Source organism: Symphalangus syndactylus, chromosome 12 (assembly GCF_028878055.3).
Source record: "Symphalangus syndactylus isolate Jambi chromosome 12, NHGRI_mSymSyn1-v2.1_pri, whole genome shotgun sequence".
Taxonomy (NCBI): domain Eukaryota; kingdom Metazoa; phylum Chordata; class Mammalia; order Primates; family Hylobatidae; genus Symphalangus; species Symphalangus syndactylus.
Genome location: NC_072441.2, coordinates 32,658,876 through 32,667,208, shown reverse-complemented (window position 1 = coordinate 32,667,208; position 8,333 = coordinate 32,658,876).

Below are 8,333 nucleotides of genomic sequence, written 5' to 3'. Positions count from 1 at the left end.
GCCTTTTGTTTCTTACTCTTGCCTGATTGTTCTGGTTAGGACTTCCCAGTTACTTTTAAATAACATTAGGCAAATGGAATTCTTAATAATGGTACCAGTGTCCAACCTATAAATTAGACTGTTTAATTATAACACCATATTTTAAGTTTTTTTTCATGGCAGCAGTGTAGCCTGAATCTTAAGAGGCTGATGTTTTCATCCTCTCTCTGGGATTTTAGCAAATAGTTTCTTCAAGCTGTAGTGTTTTTGTCTATTTAAAATGACACAATAATACAGTGATATAATAATACCACAGTAAGGATCAAATTAAATAATTGTGAAGGTTACAAATCTAAAACTTCCAGGCAAGAGAGTCTTATTTTTATGGCTAATGAAGAGGTGTAAACATGGTCAAATCCGGGCAGTCACAGAGTATAAACGTAGTTACTGGTAAACACCTCTGATCATGACAGAAAGACTCAGAAATCTCAGAGAGGGGAGGATGATTTATAGGCTGATTAGATTCTCCAGAAAGGATCCACTAAAGACAAGATAATGAAGATCTTTGACTATCATGCTAAGTAGTTTGGATCTTACTCTGTCGACAATGAAGAATAAAAATAATTCAAAACAGGTAAGTACAACAGACATAATTATATTTTAGGAGAAAATTCAAAACTCAGTGGTAACCCTTAGGGGAACAAAAAGGTAGGGGGAAAAAAAACACCCAGACAGCTATACATCAATTAAAGCATGATGATACTTTGCCTGCAGTGGCCAATGCAATGAAGCAAAGTTAGAAGCTCACATGTTGGGACTCAATAACCATCTACCATCTCTTAATTATTAGAGCGAAGGGCTTGTCTCTATAAATAAAAATATGTCATTAGTCAAGTGGAGGTCTAACCACAGGCATTTTTTTCAGATGGCGTTAATATTTTAAAGTTTGATAATGACACTCTTACCTACTTGCAAAATTTACTCAGAATTACAATTGAAAGTTGAATTTCAGGGGCTGGTTATAATCTTGTAAAGAATTACTGGTAATACTTATGAGAGTTAAGTTATTTCCCAAGGCAATGTTGTAATATGATGACAGATCATCTTCTATTCTTGAAATCTGCAAGTTTTTCTTCTGAGACTACAGACATTAAAATCCTTCCCCCTATCTTTCCCCATACTTATCCTCCTCCAGGAATCTGGAAAGTTCCTAAACACATGTACAAGTGAGTGATAGCACTGCCAGCCCATGGGCTAAGTGGTTGACGTTGCTTCATCAGGTCAGAATGAATTGCTGTCTTAATTCTGGATTGAATTACAATCCATGGTAGATTATTCTGCTAAGGGTCAGCTGATTCAAAATATGTTTACAATTTAGTAGGACATAAGCCAGAAATCAGCTTAAATCAGTACAAGACTAGCTATCTACCTTCACAGGCACAGACGATGAGCTAACAACATGACTAGGGAACATAGAAGGCAAAAGCCAGTTGATTCTACAGTTGGACTATATTACAGCCTAAAAGCACACCACCACATAATTCTAAGCTCCGTCGCACTTCTGGGCATTGGCACATGGGGTTCTTGTGAAACCTTTTCTGAGTATCACAAGTTTCTGATTAGTGTGATTAATAAGGGCTGGAAGAAGTGTGCCACAAGTTGGAAAAAGGGTAAGAGCCTCAGGAGCCATAGCTAGATTTTCTGGAGAATTTTTCCTCATGGAAAATGCCATTATTTCCTAAGACATCTCTGAAAGCATCACTAAAGCACAATTTTAATATCTGCTTACCCACAATTTGGAAAGAAAATAGTTATGTAATACTTCTAATTTTAGCTTCTTTAATTCTCACACTTTTTAGCTCTCTGTTTTATATTTTCTTTTGAGTAGCTCTGTGAGGAAATCACTAATCTTATAAAACCCAAGTCATAAAGTGATGACAAATGTCACAATCTTCAAAAAAACTGTATACTATTGCCATTTTCTACTCCTTGAATAGTTTCAATTTTATGAATTAGGATACATTGCATGGAGATTTCAGAACAATAACATTTAAAGTGACTAAAACATTTTAATCTGTGTGTATTTTTAATATTCTTTGTAAACCTCATAGTAGCCAATGACATATTCTTCTTAGGAAGGACAGAAACTTTCCTGAATGGAAATAATGTCTTGAAAAAGCATAGCCTGGACTTTTGCTTCTGCGGTTAGCTTTTCTGTTTTTCCTTACCTTTGAAATACCATGTATTTGGAATTGCATAAAAGACTCTGTATTTTTAATGTCTTTAGAATGGCATTTTGTGTTCAAGTATTTTTATTTGGTTTTGATTCATTTATTCTCAACTGTCATTCTAATTATTTTGAATAAAGTCCATTATAATAGTTTACTTGTTCCAGAAGAAAAGGATTAGCTTTATATTTTATTTGGAAAATAAATACCCAGTATCTCCATGGAGAGCCAACAACTTATTAAAGACTTATTTTACTAGAGTAGGAAATTATCTTAAGACCAACTGGACTAAAACAAGACTGGAAAATACAAGGATCAAAGAAGATTCTAAACATTGAAAGTGTAAGAATGAAAACATAAAATTAATCCAAATGACCTGGAATTTTTGAAAAGAAGAAAAGCTTTAGTTAGAATAATAAAATATAAGCAATATTCCCAGAGATGACTATGGGAATTTTGCCTGTCTACATGGTGACAATAATCCTTTTGAAACCAGTAAGAGATTTTAGACCACCTAACCCTTGACTCACTTATGTGTTTTGTTTTTTTATGTACATTTTTTACTGTCAATTGATATCATCTCATGTTCTTGCCCCTTTCTGCACAGCTTTTACATTTTTCAGGTCTAAATGGTTTGGTGTTGAGGCAAAAAACGCAATTTAGGAAACTGATGAAATTGCCAGTACTAAAAGAGTGGAGCAACTTTGCATTATCAAAAAGCTTCATGAGGCTGGGCAAGGTGGCTCATGCCTGTAATCCCAGCATTTTGGGAGGCCAAGGTGGGAGGATTGCTCAAGCCCAGGGAACCATCTTGGGTAATACAGTAAGATCCTGTTTCTACAAAAAATAAATAATAATTTTTAAAAAATTAGCTAGGCATGGTGGTGCGCACCTGTACCCAGCTGCTCAGAAGACTGAGATGGGAGATGGCTTGAGCCTGGAAGTTGAAGCTGCAGTGAGCCATGATTGTGCCACTGCACTCCAGCCTGGGCAACAGTGGAATCTGTCTCAAAAAAATCTTCATGGTTATTATATATTTCATATCATGCCATATAGCTGCTTAGCCTAGTTGATTTGGCCAGTGGTTCTCAAAGTCTGTTCCTAAGATTAGCATTGCCTGGGACCTTGTTAGAAATGTAAATTATCTGGCCCCACCCTAGACCAACTGAATTAAGTCACTGATGTGGGGCCTCACCATCTGATTTAGTAAATCCCCCATCTAAAAAGGACGCATGCTAATGTTTCAGAGCCACTAGATTAGCTGTAGGGCCAATAAACCCAAGTTAACAGGCTCAATAGCTGTGTGGACCAGTTAGCATAGCTTTATCTCAACATCACTAACTATACTATACTGTAACTATAAGTTACAGACTGAATTGCTTCCAGCCAAAATTTATATGTTGAAGTTCTAATCCCAAATCCTCCAAATGTGGCTGTTTTTGGAAGTAGGATCTTTATAGAGATACTTATTAAATAAAGCCACTAGATTAAACCCTAATCGAGTGACTGGTGTTCTTGTACAAAGAGGAGATTGAGACATAGACACACACACAGAGGAAAGACCATATAAAGTCACAGGGAGAAGATAATTATCTACAAGACAAAGAGACAGGCCTCCAAAGAAACCAAACCTGCCCACACTTTGGTCTTAGACTTCTAGCCTCCAGAACTGTAAGGAAATAAATTTCTGTTCTAATCCACCTAGTCTGCATTACTTTGTTACGGCATCCCTAGCAACCTAATACAGCTACTAACTACCCCCACTTAGCCATCTGGAAACTCAATGGTGTTGGTCATAGCAGACATCTGGCAAAAAGGGAAAATAGTATTGCATAAAATTATGTTCTTTACTAGAAAAACCTGTGATAGGTCTTAAGGTCAATGTTGAATACTAAGGGTAGTATTATTTTTATTATTTTATGGTCTTTCTAGTGTTTCCCAATCTGAGTAAATAACAGAGGCCAGATGAGATAAATTCAATATTTCAAAAAGACTAATGGAAACTTGTTGGAGGCCGAAAGAATGAGGGTCGTGATCAGCTCAGTATACCACTGGAGGCTATATGAGTAAACAGCAAACTGTTCTGATAAATGCAGAATGTTGGCAAACTGTCAAACTGCGTCTGCCACCCAGAGGGAGTGCTGAGGGCAGTCACGCCTCAGGTGCAAGTGTTGCTTGTGATTAGGCACATCTGAAGCCTGTTAGCAATAATGTGAACAAGTGATCAACCAAGCAGCTGACCAACTGTTACCTCGTCCTCCCTGCTCTTTCTACCCAATAAATACAGAGTGCCGTGGAAGCTCAAGGCCTTTGCTCACTAGAAGCAAGGAGCCCCCTGACCCCTTCTTTAAAACAGATTCTTTTGTCTTAAGTTTTCATTACTGCATTCATCCTCTTTCGTTCAGTCCAGTAGTAATTGTCACAAGTGGCGTTCGTCCTCCTTTGTTCAGTCCCGTAGTGACTATCACAGAAACCTACCTCATATGATTTGGATTTGAGTCCCTGCCCAAATCTCATGTTGAATTTAATCCCCAGTGTTGGAGGAGCTTGATGAGAGGTGATTGGATCTTCAGGGTAGATTTTCTCCTTGCTGTTCTCATGATAGTGAGTTCTCATGACATCTGGTTATTTAAAAGTGTGTAGCAACTCGCCCTTCTTTTTCTTCCTCCTGCTCCGGCCATGTAGGACATGCCTGCTTCCCTTTCACCATGACTGTAAGTTTCCCGAGGCCTCCCCAGCCATGCTTTCCATATAGCCTGTGAAACTCTGAGCCAAGTAAACCTCTTTATACATTACCCAATCTCCAGTAGTTCTTTATAGCAATGTGAGAATGGACTAATACACTACCTAAAGTAAGATTTCAAGAATGTAGCTTAAAAACTATTGGGGTGTCTATTGGCTATACATTTATGGGAAAACAAAATTTCTAACTCACATGAGACACAAAAAAATAAATTCCATAAAATCTAGAAAATCTAAAGATAAAAGTCTAATTGTAGAAAATGACAATGGGGATATATTTATAATCTTTGTGGACAGAAATGTTTTCTAAACAGGAAACAAATCAAAGAATCTACAAAAGATGTCTCCCTTAAAACTTTGTAAAATTTATAGTCCTTTGGGTATATACCCAGTAATGGGCTATAAATCATGCTGCTATAAAGACACATGCACACGTATGTTTATTGCGGCACTATTCACAATAGCAAAGAGTTGGAACCAACCCAAATGTCCAACAACGATAGACTGGATTAAGAAAATGTGGCACATATACACCATGGAATACTATGCAGCCATAAAAAATGATGAGTTCGTGTCCTTTGTAGGGACATGGATGAAACTGGAAAACATCATTCTCAGTAAACTATCGCAAGGACAAAAAACCAAACACCGCATGTTCTCACTCATAGGTGGGAAGTGAACAATGAGAACTCATGGACACAGGAAGGGGAACATCACACTCCGGGGACTGTTGTGGGGTGGGGGGAGGGGGGAGGGACAGCATTAGGAGATACACCTAATGCTAAATGACGAGTTAATGGGTGCAGGAAATCAACATGGCACATGGATACATATGTAACAAACTTGCACATTGTGCACATGTACCCTAAAACCCTAAAGTATAATAAACCAGTATGTATTAAAAAAAAAAAAAAAAAAAAAACTTTGTAAAATTTTGTAAAACTCTTACATGGCAAAAAACCAACAAAACACCCTCATTGCAGAATAAAACGGCAGCCTGGAAAGAAAAATTGTAACATATAATGTATTAGTTCATTTTCATGCTGCTGATAAAGACATACCTGAGATTGGGCAATTTACAAAAGAAAGAGATTTATTGGACTTACAGTTCCACGTGGCTGGGGAGGCCTCACAATCGTGGTGGAAGGAAAGGATAACAGCAGGCAAGGAGAGCTTGTGCAGGGAAATTCCCATTTTTAAATCCATCAGATCTCCTGAGACTTATTCATCATCATGAGAAAAGCTTGGGAAAGACCTGCCCCCATGATTTAATTACCTCCCACTGGGTTCCTCCCACAACATGTGGGAATTCAAGATGAGATTTGGGTGGGGACACAGCCAAACAATATTATATATAAAAAATAAAAGGTCAATATCCTTAATATACATAGTCTTACTGCAAGTCAAAAAAAATCATTAAAAATGGAAAAAAGTCAAGAACAGGAATTCACAGAAGTGGTATAAATGGCTTACCAATGTATGAAAACATGCCTCAGCTTTATTAGCAATGGAAAATACAAGTAACATAAAGTATGGTTTAAATATGATTTAATTTTAGTCTATTAAACTGGTAAAAATAGATTGCTAAAATACACAATGGGTAATACCAAGAAGCAAGCATTGTTTCTTAGAAGAGAATGAGAGTACACAATACATATTTTAGCAGTACATATCGACATTGAAAATGAGCATGTCTAATCTGGTGATTTCTGCAAACTGCAAAGACAGATAGAAATATAAGAACATACATATTGAAATAGCATTATTTGAAAGAGGGAGCTGGGTACAGTGGCTCATGCCTATAATCCCAGCAATTTGGGAGGCTGAGGTGGGCAGATCACTTGAGGTCAGGAGTTCAAGATCAGCCTGGCCAATATGGTGAAACCTCGTCTCTACTAAAAATACAAAAAAACTAGGTGGGCATGGTGGCGGACACCTGTAATCTTAGCTACTGAGGCAGGAGAATCGCTTGAACCCAGGAGATGGAGGTTCCAGTGAGCCGAGATTACACCATTGCACTCCAGCCTGGGTGACAGAGTGAGACTCCATCTCAAAAAAAAAAAAAAAAAAAGGAAAAAGAAAAGAAAAAAGGAAATAACTGGAAACAAATGAAAATTGTTATTTAAATTATGATACATTCATATTATGTAATACTATTGATATGATTTGGCTGTGTCCCCACCCAAATCTCATCTTGAATTGTAACTCCCACAGTTCCCATGTGTTCTGGAAGGAACCCAGTGGGAGGGTGATTGAATTATGGGGTCAGGTCTTTCCATGCCACTCATGAGTGAATGGGTCTCCCCAGATCTGATGTTTTAAAAATTGGAATTTCCCTGCACAAGCTCTTTCTTTGCCTGTTGCCATCCATGTAAGATGTGACTTGCTCCTTCTTGCCTTCCTCCATGATTGTGAGGCCTCCACAGCCATGTAGAACAGTAAGTTCATTAAACCTTTTTTTCGTCTCAGTCTCAGGTATGTCTTTATCAGCAGCATGAAAAGGGACTAATACAACTATCTAGCTGTTGACAAGAATACTTTTATGTACCGACATGGACTATTGAAATAAAAATTTTCAGTACAACAGTATGTCTAGCATGGCCTCACTTTCTAAAACTAAAATTATTTAACTATATACTAGTACAAGATTACCTCATTTAATGTAGAGCTTAGCACTACAACAACACAATGCATTTTGTTAATTTGGGGTTTTACAAATCAGGCATTGAAAATAATTCAAGTTAAATATTAAACACTAAGGTTGAGTTTAGATCCTTGTTAAAATTTAAAGTGCACTTCAAATTTAAGATATAGTTCCTTCAGATTTCAGTAATCTGCCTCTTCTTTATTATAAGATAAATATAAAGTGAAATGTTCATAATTTTCTCATGAACCATCTAGATTGTTTACTGAAAATATACTTTAGCAAATATGAGACTAATAGCATAAAAACCTTCAAATGACTTTCTCATAATCACATATCATATCTTCATCATATTGCTTTCAGTTTATATTTATGCAGGACAGAAAGACAGCTCTGCCAAAAATCCTGTGCAATAACTTTCAGTTGAAGCTTAGAACAGAACATTTGGTTTATATGAACCTACATCTCAAGATTGCTAAGATTTAATTTTACCAAGTTTCTGACTTACTTCATGCACTGTCATGTTTGAGTTCAAAATGAAGGCACTGTTCCCACTTGGAGAAAAAGAAAAGAAAAGAAGTGTACAGTTTTATCTTGTTCCAGTGCGATTATGCTTCAGGTTTTCCAATAATTTGATAGAACTCAGTGAATTACCTTTATATCAAGGTAAATGTATGCTATTATAGGGAAATTAAAAGTGCAAAGGCAAAACACATTTTAGTCATTTTCATTTATTAGAA